This window comes from Mustela erminea, chromosome 1, assembly GCF_009829155.1.
Source record: "Mustela erminea isolate mMusErm1 chromosome 1, mMusErm1.Pri, whole genome shotgun sequence".
In the NCBI taxonomy this organism is placed as follows: domain Eukaryota; kingdom Metazoa; phylum Chordata; class Mammalia; order Carnivora; family Mustelidae; genus Mustela; species Mustela erminea.
Window position 1 is genome coordinate 49,760,920 of NC_045614.1, and position 20,747 is coordinate 49,781,666.

Consider the following 20,747-nt stretch of genomic DNA (forward strand, 5'->3'; position numbering starts at 1 on the left):
AAGCATGGATGACAATACCAGAGCACTGTTTTGTGAGCAGTAAAATGAAATAATTGAGGCACTCTATAAATAACAGTTAGCACAGAGTCTGATTAGTTTATTCCAAGCACATTATTACAGTTAAATTGTTATTGGGATTGTCATGAGTGACCAAGGCAAGACCTGAAGGAATTAGAATTTGAAATCAGAGAGACAGAAAACGCTACTGTTTCTTGGTTACTATGTGTCCACTCCTATGTCAATGTGATAGTTCACCTGGTCCTTTGCTTATCAGCACTGGAGTAGTCTACAATGTCTTCCCTTCCCTTTACCTGGTTATATCAGGCTCCCCACACCTGCCTCCTAACCAGGACTCTGACAGGGTAAATGTGTGGTGTTCATTTTTACTCACATTTTGCAAATAGCTATTGTGGCTTTTCTCTCTTATAAAATGATAGGTTTAGGGGCACCTGGGTGGCTCAGTGGGTTGAAGCCCCTGCCTTCGGCTCAGGTCATGATCCTAAGGTCCTGGGATTGAGCCCCGCCTCGGGCTCTCTGCTTCCCCTCTTCTCTCTCTGCCTGCCTCTCTGCCTACTTGTGATCTCTATCAAATAAATAAATAAAATCTTAAAAAAAATAATAAAATAAGTTCAACTAACTTTTCTCCAAGGTTTCTTTTAGTTCTAACAACCTATATATAGTTTTAATGGAAAAAATAAAACCTTATTATGACTGACTGAATTTCAGTTCTTCTCTTTGGCAGGAGAAATCTTGAGTTGGCGGGTATTTGCACTTACTGGTACTTATATTCAAGGCAGACAGTTGCAGTTAAGGAGCAGAATCACTGCTCAGTATGGCGGAACAACCAGCAGACCCTCATGTCCTCAGCCTGAAATGTTTAAAGGAGAATTAGCATTTTAGATAATCCACACAGATTAAGCTGTATGTTTGAATTATTTTCACCTCTCTAAACTCGAGTTCAAGAGGTATAAATACTTGTTGTAAAGATCTATTATGATCCAGACAAAGTGCCTGGCACATAGTAAGCACTGAGTTCTTCCTACCTGTTGTTAGCTATAGTGATAGTTTACATACTGATTTGACTGACATTTATTGGTTCTGTTATGCCAGTTCTTGTGCTGGCTGAGAAGGACACAATGGTGAACCAAAACACGGCCCTTACCCTTACTGAACTTGCTGCTTGGTTGGGGGGCGGGGGCAGATGGTAATCAAATGCTCACTCACATACCATATAACACTAGATTTGTGACAATGAATAATGCTCTAAGTCCATTTTATGGGAATTTCACCAAATGGGAAATGATGGCTTCTTTGAAGAAGTGATCTGGAAGCTGAGGACGGAAGGATGGAGTAGGAGCTGGCCTAGGCAAGGGGAATCTATCAGAGGGAGCCACATGTGCTCCAAGAGCTCAGATATGCGTAAGCCTTTGAAGAAAGCTAACGGTATGTGGGATGAGGCCAACAAAACATGTCTTGAAGGCTACAGTTAGAAGTATGATATTTTGCTGAAGAACAATGAAAACATACCCATTTGTTGGTTTTAAGTGGACAAAAGTGGCGTTACTGTGATTAGATTACACTTGCCTTTTGAAACATTTCTGTATCTGGTGGGGGGAACTGAGCAGACAGATGTGCACTGATCTGCACAGGGTTTCTTCTAGAGTCTAGGGTTTCATGAGAAATGAAGAGAACTCTCTCTCTAGGGATAAATATGGAGAGTGAGAAAAGCAGGTGACTGGTATGGGTATTCAGAAGGTGAAATTGACAGGATTTGGAGATCGATTAGATAGGGAAGGACAATATGCAGGGCAACTCTCCAAGGATTCTTGTTTCCTCAGCCGTGTGGATAACTGTACCATTCACCGGGACAGGGCCAGATCCAAACAGATTGTGAATTAATTTTGAAATTTGGGGATGTATTTTATAATTAATTTAAAATAAAAACTAGAATTCCATTATTTGTCAATTCAGAAAAATAACATAGATTGAAGGAGGAGAGAAAAAGGAGATAAATTACCATGTATTCATCATCTCCTATGTTTTGGGTGCTTTTAATTTATCTTCATTTATCTTTCTAGAAGCTTCTAAGGTAGACGCTCTCTTCATTGATTGAATCAGAAAAAGTTTCTGAAAGACCTGTTGACTTGCCTAAAAATACAAAGTGAAAGATCAGGACAATATGTGTTGGGTCTCAGATATATATGAGATGAAAATCTACTACAAGCTTTCCACCAGAAAAATCTTTCCTCTATGCCTACTTTATGTTGCATTCCAACCCTGGGAGAATTTACTGGAAGATGTAAATGTAAATCTTGATGATAGTTATAATTTCACAGTGGAGGTTTAAGCAAGATGCCCTGGATCTAAAGAAGAGAAGTTGTGAGATTTCTCTGTGCCTTCTGGAGAAGAAGAACCCTGAGCTGGGTCAGAGGAAGAGACGCAATGGAGAGCTTCATTAAATGGAGGGAGGAGAAGGAGGGTGCGCAAAAACCTGTTAGAGCTACTAGAATTCCCAGCCATCTTTAGAGATCCAAGTTTGCTCATGAAAACAGTAACCAAAAATCATATTAAACATACCTGATAACCGTAGGAGACATAAGCTCATTAACTGTCTTCAAATAGTTTATAATTACTATAACTAAAAATAATTCTGAATGAGGGCCTGAATATGTAAAGTTTCTTTTTGTTCCCTTAAGCCAGCCATTTACAAATAAGACAGCTCTTTTTATAACTGAGCATAACCTCAAAGAGCCATAGAGTCCAGTGAGGAGGGGAGCAATCCTTAGAAATAAGCAGGATCTATAATTAATGATTGGTGTCTTGAACCCCTTGTAGCTCTTCTTCCCTCACCCTGCCCCAGGGGAGGTGAGGGAAACACTTGAAAATTAACATAAGCACTGAAAGTAGTGAAGGTATTTTTACAGATCCACTGAAATGTGTACAGGAAAGTGGTTAAATGTGTTTGCCTCTGAGAAGCTGGCTGTAAGAATGGAAAGGAAACTATGTTTTTGTAGTATATGATTATGAACTCTTGAATTTTTAAAAGGTATGTAACTAAATACATCTTTGTGTTCTGAAAGCCACCAAGATATAAATAGAAAGTTGTGGACTCAGACCCTTAACACCTGAACTCCAGTTTCCTCATTCACCAAGTCCAGGCAATAATTCTTACCTTGACTGGTTTATAAGGGTTAGAGATGTTGTATACTTAATGCCTGGTATTCAGTGGATATTCAATAACAAGAATTATTTTATTGAAGAGTAAAAGTCTTATTATGATAAGCCATAGCTAAATAAATTTTTTTCTGGCTCAGTTTTAGGTCCAAAGCAGTTTCAGAAGTAAAAATATTAACCTGGTAGTCAAAAAAGGAAAAGAAAAGATGTGAAGGCCTCTAGCACTGAGAGTGTGCTTGTGTGCCATAGGAGAATTCCACAATTCTAGCTACCATACCCTAATGGGAGGGAAGAGATAGTAATAGACAACAACAACAACAATGAATTAATTACTATTATGCTCAGAAAGCTTATCTAATCCAGATCCAAGCTAACTTCATCTTTGTCTCATATATGTCTTAAGAGAATTCGAATTTTATCTGTTTCAGTGGATTGCATTGCCTAAATGTTACTGATGTAGTCTGGGCATTAAACTATTATCATTTTCAAGTTCTAGATTAAGAAACTAATTATAACTCTGTCTGCCTGTGCTTGCTCTCACTCTCTCTCTCTCTTACAAATAAATAAATAAAATCTTTTTAAAAAATAAATAAATAAATAAATTAAAAAAAAAAAAAAAGAAACTAATTATAAGGCTTAAGTAGTCAAATCCTGGCTGCCAAGTCTTATGGATATTATAGTGCTATCTATAAGGCTGAATAATTGTTTGATCTGTTGACATGGTAACTGTTGTGTTAAAGCAATCTGTGAGGTTGTATTCAATCTTCTGAGCGGTCTTTAGGAATTGTGTTCAGATATGGCCATGTAAATCTGGGAAGCTTGTTACTGAAAGCATGACCAAAAACATGGTTAATTTTCTTCGGAGATGTCAATTAAACCTAATAAAATTATTTTGGTGCTTTTTTTTGTTTAATCAAACAGCACAAAATAATTGAGCTCTGAATAAATGGCTTATTATAGAAATGTGCAGGTTGGCAAGAAAGATTGGAGAGAGCATTTTCATAATGCATATATATTCCAAGTTACTTTTTTCATTAAAATGGGCAATTATTGAGGGGCCTGTCACTCCAGGCATGGTTAGGATCTGTGGCCCTTACAGAACTGCTTGCTTTCTCATAGAATAGAAAATCAAGTGCCCTGACAGAGGGGAACATGTGGAGGTTTGAAAGGAAGGCAATCTGTGCTGTTTATCACCTATCACGTCTGGGAAGGACAAAACCTAAGGTTTGTGGCCCACATTTATGTCCAGGATCTTCAGAAATCTCTTCACAACTGTAATTTAAACCACTATTTCAAACCTTTGGCTGCAGAGAAGAATCCTATGGGGAACTTTTAAAACCTACTGACGTACAGACCCTGAACAATTAAATCAGAGCTCTTCTGGCTAGGGCCTTGACATGGGTGCGTTTCAAAAACTCCCAACATGTCCTGGGCAGAGAACTACTGCTTTGAGCCATCAGTCATTCTACAGAATTATTTTGCAACTCCTCTGCAAAGGTGAGTCAACATAAAGGATTAGATGATAAAATCTGATTTCCACACCTTGTGATTTTACCCATTGTGTTAGTCAGCTCGGGTTGCTGTAACAGACTGCCACACACTTGGTGGCTTTAATCTCAGAAATGTATCACCTCACAGATATGGAGGCTGAAAGTCCAAGATCAAGGTGCCAGCAGGCTTGGTGTCTGGTGAGGCTTCTCTGCCTGGACTGCATATCCCACTTCCTTGCTGTATGTGCACACACTTCTGGTGACTCCTCACTTACTACGAGGATACTGATACTGTCAGACTGGGGCCCCATACTTATGATTTTATCCAACCTTAGTAATCTCTTTTAGGGCCCCATCTCAAAATAGAGTTACATGGTGGCGGGGGGAGTTAGGGCTTTAACTTACAAATTTGGGGGAGAACACTATTCAATCCATAAAACCCACTAACAGACATTTTACTCTGAATTCCAGAGTTACAAATAATTGTGAGACACATGAAGTAGGGAGAGATCTGGAAGTACCAACACGAGCCCCTGGGTCCTTTCTTGCCCTCAGGTCATACTTTTGACCCAGGGTAATAAATTAAGTTTGTAAGTAATATATATGGCTACATGGAGAAAAGCTGTTTTGGATATAAAACATTATTTTAAACTTAGGTATGGAGCTTATAAGATGTTTTCTAGGAAATCACACCCTGTAGATTGATAGATTTCAGTGGGTTTATTTAACATAGGCAATTTCACACAGAGTAGGTACAGCCTGCTAAAAGCATTCCATAGATAAGCTTCTCAACCTACCATTGGTTTGTTTTCCTGGAAGTCTGTTGTTAGAGCAAGGAAATTTGATGCAGCAACTGTACTTTTTTTTTTCCTCCTGGAAGATGCCCCCACGTTTACCCTCCCCAGCACTCCATACTGGAGGAGAATAAATTGTAGTCCTGCTGGTAACCATAGGCTTCCCAGTGGGACTTGTGACAGTCCTGAGCTGACCTCTTTCCTCCTCTCCACACTTAAAGACAGTGTTGTTAGTCTACCATAAAGCTCTAGGCACACTCTGACTTCACTGTCACCCAGGAGCTTGTTAAAAATGCAAAGTCTCTAGCCCACTCCAGGCAGACTGAATCAAAATTTGCATTGTAACAAGATTCCCAGGGGATTTGTTTGCGCAGTCAAGTTTGAGAGGCACTGTGGTCATCGTGGTAATGGGCCAGTCTTCTCTGCCTCAGGGCCCTTGCAGTTGCCCAGTTATTTCCCATTCATGTGACCTCATCCTTCAATTCATAGTGTGAAAATCACCTTTTCTCTTTCTTTCATCTGCTGAGAGGTGCTGCCCCCGTTACTCTTGCATTAGCCCATTATTTCTTGCTTCATACTTGTTATAATATATTTTTTAATTGTATTGTTGCTTTGTCTGTGTTACTAACTTAGACTTAACTTAAGCTAACATAAGCTCCTTAAGGTAAGGAATCTTACCTGACTTGATCATCGGCCATATCCTACGGAACATCACTTTGTGCAGACCGGATGACCAGTAAACACTTGTTGAATCCATTATGAGCAAACTGATTTTCTGTGATCTGGGGCCTGCCTGTGTCTGGCTCTAACATTGTCTTCTTTCTTCTTTCCTTGCATTGTAGATTTCAGCTCAGTTTAAACTACTTATAGCTCTTCATCCTCATCCTCATCAGTGAATCAAGTGTTTTCATGCTTTCTTACATTTGCTCAAGCTGTTCATTCTTCCTGAATGCTTTCTTCCCATCTTGTCACACTAAAGAGTGCAATTCATCCAGATACTCGGCACTAATATCCTAGAAAAGGTAGTTAAAGGGCCAGTTGGACCACAGTTGTATCTTGAGTTACATTGGATTTTAGTGACACTTATGTCCACATTTCCAGCGTGACACTAAAATTCAACTGAGAGAAAGGAAATAGGTGTTCTTATGTCTGTATTGTCATTGCTTAATGTAGTGCATGAGCACAGGAATGTCTCAGTGAATGGTCTTTGAATTATGAGACAGGAGAAATACACGATGATGTCTGGAGGAGGATGTAAAGACCACCCATGTCAACTTCAAAATTTTGCCATGAAAGTTCCTTCCCAGACATCATAGTTTCTATAATCCTGTATGTACATTTCGTGATGAAAAAATACTTTTCATATCCCTTTATTTAGTGGTCTAGTAGTCCTGGGAAGATAAGCTGAATCAAATAAACACTTCATTCGTTGCACTCCCAAAGATAACCTAGCTTCTCAATGTAGAAATAAACAAATATGCTGTCTTGGTCCATGCAGGCTATTATAACCCAATATCATTCACTGGGTAGCTTGTAAACAACATAAATTGATTTCTCACAGTTCTGGAGGCTGGTAAGTCCCAAATCAAAGCATCAGCAGATTCAGAGTCTGGTGACAGCCTGCTTCCTGGTTCAGGGACACCTGTCTTCTCACTTTGTCCTCATAGGGCTGAAAGGGTTGAGAGAGCTCTCTGGGATCTCTTTGATAAGTATGCTAACCCCATTCATGATGGCTGTACCTAGTGACATAACTACCGCCCAGAGCCCACTTCCTAATATCATCCCATTGGGATAATTCTTCACTGTAGGAATTTGGGGAGAATAGCATGTCCTGTTTGGTTTAGAGACCACTTGTCTCTTTGTGGACTTTCCATTTGTAACATCATAGATTCTATTCTAACATCCCAATAGCCTTCTGCAAAACTTTTATTTTTTTTAAGATTTTTTTATTTATTTATTTGACAGACAGAGATCACAAGTAGGCAGAGAGGCAGGCAGAAAGAGGAGGAAGCAGGCTCCCTGCTGAGCAGAGAGCCCGATGCGGGCCTCGATCCCAGGACCCTGAAAGCCGAAGGCAGAGGCTTTAACCCACTGAGCCACCCAGGCACCCTTCTGCAAAACTTTTGGGATAAAATTCAGTGGCAGTAGGTGACCAGTTACTTAGATGTAATATGAAAGATACCAAAAGGCTTCTTACCCAATTATGTCACTTCCATATCGTCTGAGCTCCCAACTGAGTCTGTAATTGTAGTTATTTGAGTTGTTTTCCTTGGATTGATGTGGATGTGTCTGTTCAAGTGATAAATTTCCAATTAATCATTGGAAAGTATAGGCTTTAAAAATAAGAGTAACTTGGGCGCCTGGGTGGCTCAGTGGTTTAAGCCGCTGCCTTCGGCTCAGGTCATGATCTCAGGGTCCTGGGATCGAGTCCCGCATCGGGCTCTCTGCTCAGCAGGGAGCCTGCTTCCCTTCCTCTCTCTCTGCCTGCTTCTCTGCCTACTTGTGATCTCTCTCTGTCAAATAAATAAATAAAATCTTTAAAAAAAAAAAAAAAAATAAGAGTAACTTAAGCTCAGTTTGTAGGGAGCTGTAACCCAGTTCCCTGTAATAGGGAAGTTAACATTTTAGTATGGCTTGCCTGGTGTTCCCCAGGAAGACATATTTGGCTCAGTCTTGCTAATCTGCATAGGGGAGAGGACCTGCCAGTTAGCAGGGCTGTGTGGTCAAAGGCAGGGAGGCAGTGAAAAAGAGAAAGCTAAAGACAGCTTGAAATAATAGTTTATTCTCCTTCTAATGAAAAAGTTAGAAAAAATAAAAATACTTTAATTGAATATTAAGTCTTCTAAAACACTCCCCGATGTACAGTCATGTTTGATTCTCCAATAACTAACTCCATTTTACCGGTGAGGAAGTGAAGATTCACTGAAGTCTAAGAGGATCCAGCTAGCATCCAGAGAGTCGACAATCCAGCTCATGTCTCTGACTTGCCATGACCTGGCAGATTACACTCGTCCAAGAAGAGAAAAAAGATCTGAAAAGTGATGCTAGAATCCCAAATTAGTTATTAGTATTAGTTAGCAGTGTCACTGTTTTCCATAGTGTTTGGACGCCATATGTTATTGGACAGATACAGATTCTGCAGGATATTGAGATAGTCGATATGACAGAGCAGTAAAGAATATTTGTTCTATATTCAAATAATTAGAAACCACTGGCTTGCATCAAAGCATAGTGTCTCCTTAATAGAAAACCTTCTTAGGGTCTTTAATAAACTGTACTATGGCTCCTCCCGACATGGCAGTTGTTAATGGGAGGTGCCTGGGGGTGGGGTTCCTAAGAATATATTGGGGTTCAAAAGAATATATTGCAAGGCTAGTATTCATCAGAATGAAATGTAGGATAACTATCCTAAAAAAAAATCTGTAGAAAAACAGTTTCTTTCCTCTAGTTTAGAAAAGGGAAGGGGCTTACAAAAAGAGAAGAGAGAGAAAAAAGAAAGAAAGAAAATCAAAATTCTTCTTGTCTCAGATGGCAAACTGACTGATCAGCATCCTTCCCCACTTACCTGGCAGAGAGCATGACTCACCCCAGGTGAGTGGGTGAAAAGCAATTTGCAAGTTGTCTGGTTAGAAAAGAAGATTAGTAGCAGGGATATGAGGACTTCTATTATGCTTGCTTATGTACTTTGTCATATTTAAGCAAGTCAGAGTTGGGAGTCTCAAACAGAAAGTAAGAACGGGGAGCATTCAAGGGCATAACAAGAAGCTATTCCCTGCACACACACCCCTCCCCACCCAAGGATTCATCTCTTTACATTCTAATCCTGGGGATTCTTTCTTGGAACAGAATTTACACTGGTTCTGACCCACCTTTTAAGCTCTGAAGGGTTTAAAAAAATATGTGGTGGTCCCAGTTTTCAAAGTCTAAGAGGTAGAATAGTCCAGGTCAAAAAGCTAAGAGATGTCAACCAAGGGAGGGGGTGTTTATAGCACAGAGGTATCAGGGAAGATTTGGGGCATTGAGCTGGTGTTTGAAGAATTAGGCAAAAATGTGACAGCTAAAGGACAGTGTGAACTGGGTAATACAAGTAGGGAATCAGAGGGTATTCCGGGGAAACAAGCACTGCCCTTTGCTAGAAGAGTAACTTAAGATGTTGGGGTGGTGAATGCAGATGAGGCTGGAGAAGAGGGTCAGGTCAGGGAAGGACTCAATGATGAGGCGTCTGCACTGGCTCCAGGTGGGCAGTGGACTTAAATCTAGGCTGCAGTAGCCCTGTACTCACTTCCAAGAGGGCATTCTGGCCTTGACATGGCAAAGAGTCTTTCCGAGTCACCCTTCGAAGTGCAGGTTCCTTCTAAAGAACATAAGGAAACAACTCGGATGTGCTCTCTTCACGGGGAGTGAGGCAAAGAAGCAAACACATACATGTTTCATTACAGATTGTGACTGTTGTGAAGAGGAATGCCAGAGGAAAAGAGTAAGAAATGAAAGGGAAGACCTAAAATCAGAGAAAGCCATTAAGAGTACATAGTAATGATAATTATAATAGATCCTCATCTTTGAGGACAAAGACTAAAGGGGTTTACAGAAGACTAGAACAAACTTTGCAACTGTAATTTTTTGAGGGGAGCAAGATGGAGAGGGTATCAAAAATGAACAGTATGGTCAGTAATAATTATTTGAATAGACATAACTCATGTAGCTTTTACCATGTTGTAAAACGATGTGTGTCACAAATCATTAATTTTCTTGGTAAGTCCAGGAGGTATTCTTACTGTCTAAATTTCACAGATTTAAGAAAAAAAAAAAAAGTTCAGAGAACATAAATGACCTAGCCAAGATTTCCCTTAGGCTTTGATCACATGTCCCCCTGAGTCTAACACTCACATGAGTATTCCGCTATTCCAAGACAAGTCAGACAGTGTGGGTGAAATCAAGATAAGGAAGGAAAATGATATGTTCGGTTTTTGACACAGAGAGTCTGAAATGCCCCTGTGGCATAAATTGATGCTCATATTCTAGTGGAAGAATCAGTGCTCAAGAGTTTGGTGAGAATTGACAATGGCCATTGGAAGGTTCTTGCTCACTGAAGCCATAAAATATTCTAATGATGATTATTCAGGCAGCTATGGTGTGTCAGGTACCATGATAATTTCTTAGACATATTATCTCACTTAGTCTTCATAACCGATAAGCTTGGCAAACAGACACTTGGATTTTCTATTTGCCTATGGGTATCATGTCTGAAGGTGATGAGGTCTGTCTCTGGATCTAGGAACGTGTGACTTCCCAGATTGTGTTCTTTCTATTTTGAGCTGTAGCTAAGCTTATTAACAGAAGGTAGTATTCAGAGAACATTTGTTACCTGAAACTGGGACACGCTGAGCATGCAACAAGTAAAGGGGAACACTGGAGATCTTTCCCAAAGCAGTGTCTCCCTGAACAACAATACTGGGGAAGTTTTAAACTAAGGGTGCTTACACGATAGGCAGTTCAGCATGGAATTGGGGCAAAAGTCATCTTAAGGTAACAGAGTCCAAGTCAAGGTCATAAGGTCCAGCAACAGTCAGCATCATCAGTCCTCTAGCTTTAGTTGGTTCCATATTTGAGTGCTCAAAGGGGCTTAAATCTTACAAAGATAATTTAAGAATGTGCATCAGGTCAGTCTTTACTTTTGAGCCAGCATTGGGACTTTTACCACTGATTGATTGTCCCTGATATAATTAGGTTATCTCCTAGCCTAATAGTGGCTATTCTAACATTCGGTTGTTCCCTTAAAATCATTATCTACTGGGGTCTATTCTGCAATTTCAACACATCCCAGGAAGTTCTACAAGAAATGTGCTTTAGGCAAGTAGTGCTGATTAGGGAGAAATCACAAGATGGCCAGGGGCCTAAAATGACTTTTTTCTTTTCTTTTCCTTCTCCCTTTTCCCTTTTATTTCCCTTCCCTTCCCTTTCCTTCCCTTTCCTTTCCTTTCCTTCCCTTTCCTTTCCCCCTCCCCCTTCCCTTTGAGAAGAAGATAAGAGCATGTATGGGACCAGAGGGAGGGGAGGGGTAGAGGGAGGGAGAGAGAGAGAGAAAGAATCTCAAGCAGGCTCCACATTCAGTGCAGAGCCTGATGTAGGGCTCATCTCATAATCCTGAGATCGTGACCTGAACCCAAATCAAGAGTCGAAAGCTTAATCAACTAAGCCCCTCAGGTGCTCCCTAAATTGACTTTTCCTATGTCAAGAAAGCAATGCCTTGTCTTCATTTCCCAGGGAACCCTAACTCTTTCTATTTACACAGTCAGGTGTGACTAAACCAACATGAGTTTGCTCCTTGATGAGTCAGAAACTATACCAGGTTGAGTTGTCCCACAAAGAAACTTTTTAATTGTGGCAAATAAGAAGACAGGGGATGGCTTCTAAAATGATGGCTCCTTGAGAGAGGGTGAATGGGTTTCTTTTGTTTAGGTTTAGGATGAATATTTACATGGGGACGCCCTCTCATCCTATGCAGAGGCATGCACAGGAAAGTCACATATGCACCTTAAGGGAAGCATGCCTATACAGACATTGCACGCTATATAAATGAGGCTGAGGCTCCTTCCTGGGTGGAGATTGTAGCATTATAAGGAGGTAAGGGTAATTGTAAGTCATTCTAGAGGCCACTCCATGATCCATCTGTGCAGGCATGAGTCAGGATTAGGTCAGAAGGTCTAGGTGGTTGGATCTAAGGAAGGTCCTCTCAGGGCAGTTGCCATCACCTGGGGATGGGTTCTATGTTTCATTTGTCTGAGTTAAGGTGAAAGCCTGAAAGAAGAGCTTTGGGGAAAATGTAAGACAAGGGTTAGCGAGTACAAGCAGGTGGGCAATCAAGCCCAACTCTTAGGGTCTAGCTGGTGAAATGGGGACATATTCAAATCAAGTTCTGTCTTTAGCTGGAAAGGGTACATGACTTATTTCTCTTTCTTTGGTGTATTTGTTGTGTTCATTTTCCCTCTACCTAGGAGTTCAGTGCTCCATATTCAATTCCATTTCTTCCCTGAAGAAAATGCCAAGGACATTTCAACTATTAACTTTCACTCTACAGATGTATAGCAAATGACCAGAAAATAGACGAGACTCATGAAAGTTATTATGGATTCTTTCTTTTTTTTCCCCCCATGATTTTATTTATTTAATAGAGAAGAGCATGAGCTTGAGTCGGGCACAGGGTGGGGAGCAGTCAGAGGGAGGAGCAGATTCCCCACTGAGCAGGAAGCCTGATGCTGGGCTCCATCCCAGGATCCTGAGATCATGACCTGAGCTAAAAGCAAAGGCTTAACCAACTGAGCCACCCAAGCACCCCAGTTAGGGATCTTTCAATCCTAGTTAAAATTAAACTCAAGTTTTGGCTAGAGGAGAAGTCAGTCTTTTTGTCCTTCACCCTGCCATTCACCCATCTAGTCCAACAAGGCTATGGAGCCTCCTCCCATATCTGAGTTTCCAACAAGTGAATAAAGTAGACAGAAGCTCTAGTCTCAAGGAGCTTACATAGAAATTGGAAATTAAGACCTCAATGAAGGAACATATTTGCATAATGACAAATTGTGTTCTATTTATTTTGGATTTGTGACCTCTTTATTGAGAGGTCGGTGGTTTTTCCCCTCTGAATCCCTAGTCTATTGTATTCTGAACAATAGCTGATAGGGCATGGTGCATGCATTCTGTGTTTACACAGGACATGATCATAAACATATAAACACACACACTTCTTTAGACACACAGTTACTTCTTGTTAAGTCCTTTAAAGGGGGATATTTAGAATTTATTAGAGGGGCACTAAGTCTGGTGGGGTAAGGAACTCCTGAGCAAGAAGTCAGTGAACTTCTACATATAGCTGCCCAGTTTTCCCAGCACCATTTATAGAAGAGACTGTCTTTTTTCCACTGTATATTTTTTCCTGTTTTGTCGAAGATTATTTGCCCATAGAGTTGAGGGTCCATATCTGGGCTCTCTACCATGTTCCGCTGGTCTATGTGTCTGTTTTTATGCCAGTATCATGCTGTCTTGGTGATCACAGCTTTGTAGTAAAGCTTGAAATCAGGTAACATGATGCCCCCCATTTTATTTTTGTTTTTCAACATTTCCTTAGCGATTCGGGGTCTCTTCTGATTCCATACAAATTTTTGGATTATTTGCTCCAGCTCTTTGAAGAATACCGGTGGAATTTTGGTCAGAATAGCATTAAAAGTATAGATTGCTCTAGGCAGTATAGACATTTTAACAATATTTATTCTTCCGATCCAAGAGCATGGAATGGTCTTCCATCTTTTTGTGTCTTCTTCAATTTCTTTCATGAGTGTTCTGTAGTTCCTCGAGTACAGATCCTTTACCTCTTTGGTTAGGTTTATTTCCAGGTATCTTGTGGTTTTTGGTGCTATAGTAAATGGAATCGATTCTCTAATTTCCCTTTCTGTATTTTCATTATTAGTATATAAGAAAGCCACTGATTTCTGGACATGAGGAGATAGAGAGGAGAAGGGAGTTGGGGGAAATTGGAAGGGGAGGTGACCATGAGAGACTATGGACTCTGAAAAACAATCTGAGAGTTTTGAAGGGGTGGGGGGTGGGAGGTCAGGGTACCAGGTGGTGAATATTATAGGGGGCACGGATTGCATGGAGCACTGGCTGTGGTGCAAAAATAATGAATACTGTTATGCTGAAAATAAAAAATAAATTAAAAAAAAAGAAATCAGTGAACTAAAGAATAGAATCATAGAACAGCATATTGTAGCCCCATACTCACTGTAGGGTAGTAACCATCATGGAAACTTCATGGAACTCAGCTAAAGTCAGTTGATGTGTGTCCCTGCTGGATTGTACAGGATCATCTAGGATGTTTTGTGGCAAGATGTTGCTGAAGAGCTTAAGCCTAAAGGTGACATGATCAAATCTGCATGTTAAAGGATCCTTTTGGCTTTAGTGCAGCTAATGGAATTAGAAAGGGGCTAGGAGGAAAGGGAGGTGGGGAAACTCCACAGGAAGATTTTGCAGAGGAGGTGTGGTAGCAAAGATGAGAAAGTAGGATTCATTTTTCTAAAGCACTTTTTTTTTTTTCTGTTTTGTTCCCAACAACTAAAACAGGGTATCGCACCCAATGAGTTTGCAGGCATACCTCAGAGATAGTGTGGGTTTGGTTCCAAACACTACAAAAAAGCAAATACCATAATAAAGATTGTCAGATGAACTTTCTGGTTCCCCAGTGCATATGAAAGTTATGTTCACACTAAACTGTAGTCTGTTAAGTGTGTGGTATAGCACTGTGTCTTAAACAATGGTACATACCTTAATTAAAAAATTCTTTATTGCTAAAAAATGTTAAGCATCAGCAATGTTTTTAACAGCCCAAATATAGAAAGAGCTCAGATGTTCTTCTTCGACAGCTGAATGGGTAAAGAAGATGTCTCTCTCTCTCTCTCTCTCACACACACACACACACACACACACACACACACACAGAGGAATATTATTCAGCCATCAAAAAGAATGAAATCTTACCAATTGCAATGATATGGATGGAAGTAAAGGGTGTTATGCTAAGTGAAATAAAATAGAGAAAGACAAATGCCATATGATTTCTTTCATATGTGGAATTTAAGTAACAGTGAACATAGGGGAAGGGAAGGAAAAATAAACTAATGTAAAACCAGAGAGGGAAGCAATCCGTAAGAGAGTCTTAACTATAGGAAACAAAGCTGGAGGGGAGGTGGGGGGATGGGGTAGCTGGGTGATGGGCATTAAGGAGGGCACTGGATGTAATGAGCACTGGGTGTTATATACAACTGATGAATCACTAAATTCTACACCTGAACCTAATAATACAGTATATGTTAACTAAATTGAATTTAAATTTAAAAAATTTTAAAAATGTTAAGCATGATTGTTCATTGAGTTGTAATTTTTTAAATTATTTTTTTAAATTTAATTTAATATATATATATTTTTTTTCTGGTAGAGGGCCTTGCCTTAATGTCAGTGGCTGCTGATTGATCATGGTGGTGGTTGCTGAAGGCTGGGGTGGCTGTGGCAGTTTCTTAAAATAAAACAATAATGAAGTTTGCTCCATTAAATTTCCTTCCACTTGAACACTTAGAGGCCATTATAGAGTTACTGATTACCTTAATTTCAGTATTGTTGTGTCTTAGGGAATAGGGAGGCTGGAGGAGACGAAGAAAGATGGGGAAACACCTGGCTGCTGTGGTAGCCAGAACAAACACAAGATTTATTTATTAAATAAATTATCAATTAAATAACCCATTCACCATTTTATATAGGACTGCTTGATGGCACCCCCAGAACAATTACAATAGTAGCATCAAAGATCAAGGATCACAGATAATTATAACAATTCAAAATATTCAAAAATTCAAAATATTGTGAGAATTACCAAAATATGATACAGAGACATGAAGTGAAAAATGCTGTTGCGGGGGGCACCTGAGTGGTTCAACTGGTTGAACGTCTGCCTTCAGCTCAGGTCATGATCTCAGGGTCCTGGAATCAAGCCCCGCATCAGGCTCCCTGCTCAGTGGGAAGTCAGCTTCTCCCTCTCCCTCTGCTGCTGTTCCCCCTGCTCATGCTAGTTCTTTCTCACTCTCAAATAAATTAAAAAGGAAAGAAAGAAAGAAAGAAAGAAAGAAAGAAAGAAAGAAAGAAAGAAAGAAAGAAAGAAAGAAAGAAAAAGAAGTAAAATGCTTTTGGAAAAATGTCACCCACAGACTTGCTCAGTGTAAGGTTGCCACAAGCTTTCAATTTGGAAAGTACAATACCTGCCATAAAAGGAAGAATAATAAATCAAGGTATGCCTGTATTTAATATATAGTTTGTTATATGAAATAATTAACTCTTAAATAATTTCAAGAGGTAAAACCTACATGAGTTGTTGGTAACTTAAATATGGGGGGGCCAAAGGGAAGGAAAGATGTGACAGATGACAAAACTTGTGGTGTATAGGCAGATAAGGTTGCCATGTGTGAGGGCTTTGTCCTTCTGTTTTCTTCGGATCTGAATCAGTCAATATTTTCTATAAAGGACCAGAAAGTAAATAGTTTAGGCTTTGTGGCCCATGCATCCACAGCTACTCAGCTTCTGCGGCTGTAACATAAAATTGGCCTGAGACAAAACTTAAATGAACAAGTGCCATGATGTTCTGATCCAGCCACTATTTGCAAAACAGGCAGTCAGCAAGATTCAGTCCATGGGCAGTAGGTTGCCAGTCCCTGAGCAGATCATGACTTTAGTTTTTGTTTGTTTGGTTGGTTGTTTTTAAGATGATTTATTTATTTGTGTGTGAGGAGAGAGAGCATGAGAGAGCACAAGCAGGGAGAGCAGCAGAGGGAGAGAGAGAAGCAGGATCCCCATGGATCAAGGACCTGATGTGGGACAATCCCAGCATGGCCTGAGCCAAAGGCAGATGCCTAGCCAACTGAGACATCGAGGCGTCCCTCATGACTTTAGAATTGGAGCTAATTTTGAGGCAGCCACATGCATACGTTCACATTATTAATTATTGTTAAATCGTGCTGTTAAGAAAAGTGCTTACAAAAGTATTCGGTAATTAGAACAAGATGAAATATCTATCTTTGATTGGTAAGCACCTTTTAGGGAGTTGTGTCCCCAGAGGAAGAGTATGTAAATGGTCATCTGTAGTTAGCATGTACATTTTAAGGAGATGGCTCCTCCAGTGACAGCATTGTTTCAGAAAGTGACAGCTAGCTAGTGTCAGCAGATGTGCATTGTTTGGCTCTCAGAGTACATGATATCTTTTGAAAGGCATCAACCTTATAAAAAATCAGAAGGTTCACATGAGGCTGTTGGGGGGTGAGAAAAGGAAGTGCTGAAACCAAGTATAGTCATTCCTTTTAGTTAGAGGTACAGAGAAGTGGCATTAAAAAATGAGAACCTAGATTGACTTGAGGAGCAAACCGTTCAATTAATTTGGGAGGTTTTAATTATATACATTTAAAAATAAGCACCCACCCCATTGCTTTGTATTTGAGGGAAATGCAGGCATTGAAACAGGGAATGTAGATCATTTAGACTGAACTTTTATGAAGTCTGTTCTTGATGTATAATTTAACACGTATTTATAAGTATGCAGAATTGTATTTTGTTCCCTTAGACTTGGTTGTTTTAGGGGCAAAATTGTATTACTCCTATCCATGTCACTTATTTATTTCATATGTTCTGCTGCTATAGGCATTTTAAGTTGTTTGGCCAATGACATTATGAAATGTAAGTCTGGAGACTTTACTGACTATTCAAATCTATAATTTCATTACAACTTCATACTTTCCCATTAAATCATAACAGAGTATCACTGAGCATTTCCTGTCACCCATTCAGACTTTTAATGAGATACTGCATCATAAGTCCAGGGAAGTACATCTCTGTGATTGTAGCTTCTTTAAAAAATGCAAAGATTTTCTTTGTAACCCCAGCCCCTTAAGAGAGTATAATTCAGTAGTTTCCAAACCTGTCTACATTTCACCTAAGGAGCTTTAAAACACACTGATGCCTCTTTGAAAATTTTAGAGGATCCCCCAATGATTCACATGTGCAGGCAAGTTTGGGAACCACTGGCTTAATTTAAACTAAAGTCTATACCAGCATCAGTTTATCTACATCTTGGATCTCCAGGGGCTTCGCGGTGAGATTAAGCTCTGGGTTCCTCCATGAATGCCCAGGGTCTACCATAGTAAAAAACCATTCCTAGCATTCTTCCTAGAGTACATTGGAAAAAAAAAAAAAAAAGTGATTCTTATAATTAAAGTTTGAAGAGGTAGAATCTGAATTAGTAAGTGTTTTTATTATAAAATAGCAGCCCTGAAATTCTGTTTCATAGTCTAGTCATGCTGCCTAAGGCTTAAAAATAGAGGCTCAGTCTTATAAAAGAAAGGAAGAAAGAAAAAAAGAAAGAAAATAAAAAGGAAGTCATTGAGTGCTGCTACAGAATTCCTTGTGAAGCTCTTGGTGGCCCCTCCATCTTGCCCATTCCACCCTCTCCACCGAGAACGAAAACCTAGCTCTTTTGTAGTATCAAAAATTCCACATTCCTTTGCATGTTTTCTAAAAAAAGCCTTTTTCATAAATTAGACAGAACAAATGTATTTTAATGAACAAATGGTATTTTAATAAGAAAGCTCTTTTTAAATTAGTTCATTCTATTAGGGTTTTAATAAGTAAGAAAATAATATTGTAGAGAATTATGCAATAAAAGCCCCAGCCAGCTTGGTCTACAGAGTAAGCTTTGGAAACATGCAAATGGAATTTCACTAAAGAAAATATCCCTGAAGTAACAAAATTTTCTTTCAGATAGAAAATGTCTATGTAGGGAAAAGAGCAGATCTCTCCTAGATAAAAATGATACACCAAACAGTGTTTATAAAAATTCTATCTCTGTTTGAGTTCTGCATTTGGCAGTAAGACAGCAACTAATTTGGTTTTATTTTAAAATTCCAGTGATTATAAGGTCTGCACATTCCCTATGGAGCAGCTAACTCTCCACTAGAGCCAGACCCCAATCTTTGCTAGTCACATGTGCTAGAGAACTTTAGCTGACAGGTGTTTTTCATTGTTTCTCTCTGAGCCAGAAGCAATGGATTCACAGCTTGTGGTCAGAGTCTAGGGCTGTACCACTTTTTTTAGGAGCATCCCCCAGAGACAAGACACATGTGTCTGATCATATGTGCTTTGAAAATCTGTTTTCCTTCTGGGGCTATCTACTCTCCCTGTTGGAATTTGAATTATTGGCTAATTGCCTACAGTCAGAAGGTCTTCACATACCAGATGCTGAAGTAAGAAAAAGTGTATTTGTTACAATGTTTCATTGCAAGTAGTAGACTACCGGGGAAATATTGGTCATCAACTAAGGAAAGTTTATCATTTCGTGTTCAAAATGCAGGGGTACAGTGGTACATGTGTTTGTTAATTTGGTGATATCATCATGACGCTCTTAAAGAATGATTAATGAAGACAATTTAGATGATACAAACAAATTTTAACACATCATGAACTAGGCAGTCTCCTTGCAAAGAACCACAAAAGGCGGTGGAAGACAGAAAACTTTTTACAGGATAAAGAATAAACAAACAAAAGACAAACAGAAAATACCTGATTGGCTGGGACCATATAGTCAGTCTCTTTTGGGGTTGTTTCAGAGTTGGCATTTGGGGACCGGCTGAATGGATACACTCTGTGTCTAGTCAAGTAAAACCTGTTTATAGGGACACACAGCCTATTCAAGTTTGGTTTTCTGACATGTCACCTGGGAAGGGGTGGCTCCATCTTGGGCCTAAAAGTTATTACAACATCAAAGACACAAATTCTTTTTTATCTATTTTTTCCCCTTATCCTCAGTATATTGGCTTCTTCCCGTAGCTTGTCTCTTTATGGTTAAAAAATGGCTGCTGCGGCTCCATACATCACATTTACACACATCAAAGTTCAGAGGCTAAAGACAGTATATCTCTTCTTTGTGTCTCTTTTAAGAGTGAAGAACACTTTCCTAGGACACTACATCAGGCTTATTTTTGCTTGCATTGGCTAGAACTCTATATTATCTCTTTCCTAAATCATTGATCTACCTATCCATATAATACGTGTGCCACACATGGTGTTAATTGATAGTTCTGTCAATAAGGGTCTCTTTTGCTAACAGCTAGGATTTCAACATCTCTTCCCCATGAGCCAGCTACCGAGCAGATCCAGTATCCAATACCCATACACACTGGCATCCAGAAGAAAATGCATTCTTACAGAGAATTTAGAACTGTATCTTTTAAAGAAAATAGTAGTTAACATCCTAGCCCTTTTTTCCTAATCTTTCAGCACCTTAACTTTTGCTTTCCAAGTATGCCTAACTGAAACATGGTTTTGTGGCAGCATTCAAAATGAAATTGAAATTTGCATTCCTACTACCCTCTGGCAAAGTAAATTGACATTATACTTCAGTTGTCATAGTCCTAAATGATTATTCTCCCTTCAATAAGTACCTATGGGCATTTGCAGCTGACTCTTTCTTCTTACAAAACAAGCCACTGAGGTTGTGTGATTGGGTATAAATACACACAAATCAAATGTATCACTTTAAAAAAAATTCTCACTTACTAGAACTTTTAAAGGTTAGTTGGTGACTTCATTGAACACAGTATATTTTCAATAATGATTTTTGTTGGCAAAGCAAGTAAATTAGACTTTTGTTCATTTGGTGCAAAAGGCAACTTTATTGCTGTAATGTATACAATTAAACTCAGTTGAG

At 39.4% G+C, this 20,747-nt stretch overlaps 1 protein-coding gene and 1 long non-coding RNA gene across 7 annotated transcripts in view; one reads left to right on the forward strand and one right to left on the reverse strand.

The window, feature by feature from the left end:
* The window catches only part of GRM7 (glutamate metabotropic receptor 7), an 888,308-nt gene that overhangs the window by 691,639 nt on the left and 175,922 nt on the right, over positions 1-20,747 (forward strand). The gene's annotated exons all lie outside the window — the stretch shown is intronic.
* LOC116580005 lies at positions 632-7,405 on the reverse strand. The gene is made up of 3 exons (XR_004281491.1): positions 6,137-7,405; positions 2,018-2,148; positions 632-868 (listed from the first exon to the last, which is right to left on the reverse strand). It is a non-coding gene; the product is annotated as an uncharacterized LOC116580005 (long non-coding RNA).